At 42.3% G+C, this 565-nt stretch overlaps 1 protein-coding gene across 1 annotated transcript in view; it reads right to left on the minus strand.

Moving 5' to 3' along the window:
* tmem243b (transmembrane protein 243, mitochondrial b) overlaps positions 1-285 on the minus strand; it is a 12,001-nt gene extending 11,716 nt beyond the window's left edge. The window contains exon 1 of the mRNA XM_066669209.1: positions 129-285. The gene's annotated coding sequence lies outside the window, so the exon portion shown is untranslated. The remainder of the gene's footprint in view (positions 1-128) is intronic.
* Positions 286-565: the final 280 nt, after the last annotated feature.

Genomic DNA, 565 nt, shown 5'->3' on the forward strand with positions numbered 1-565 from the left:
TTTCTAAAGTCAGGAGGGAATATCTCCTCTCAGTCGAAGTCTGCTAACCCGCTAACTCCGCACAGCTGAACGAAACAGGACCTCAGGACCAACCCTGACTGTGTAAAGCCTAATGATAGAGGACTTACCCCGGATTTCTGTTACTGACCCCGGCCAGGTCCGCTGTCAGAGTCCAGTAAACTTCTTTAAAGCTACTTCTGACCACAACTTGCTCTAAAAACCGAGCAAACCACGGATGTGTTGCAGCAGAAGGACATGACGCACATTTAAAGAAACAGCTCTCCTCTTTTCAGCGGCGAGGAGTGAGGGCGCGTCCCAAATCACTCCATGTTCCCTACCTAGGGATGTAAGTTGTAGTTTTACGTGCTTCTTTTTAGCCGAGGTGCTTCTTTTTATGACGTTGGATTTGAATAAATTATGAATAGTATTTGTGTATTTTTAAATTGTATTAATTTCATTCTACCCCTTTGTTAACTGCTGTCAGCTCAGTGTCGCTCCCTGACAGTGTGTGTCTTTAAATGTAATGGAAAGAAAAAAATAAATGATTTTATTAATTTTATCTGAT

This window comes from Hoplias malabaricus, chromosome 4, assembly GCF_029633855.1.
Source record: "Hoplias malabaricus isolate fHopMal1 chromosome 4, fHopMal1.hap1, whole genome shotgun sequence".
Taxonomy (NCBI): Eukaryota; Metazoa; Chordata; class Actinopteri; order Characiformes; family Erythrinidae; genus Hoplias; species Hoplias malabaricus.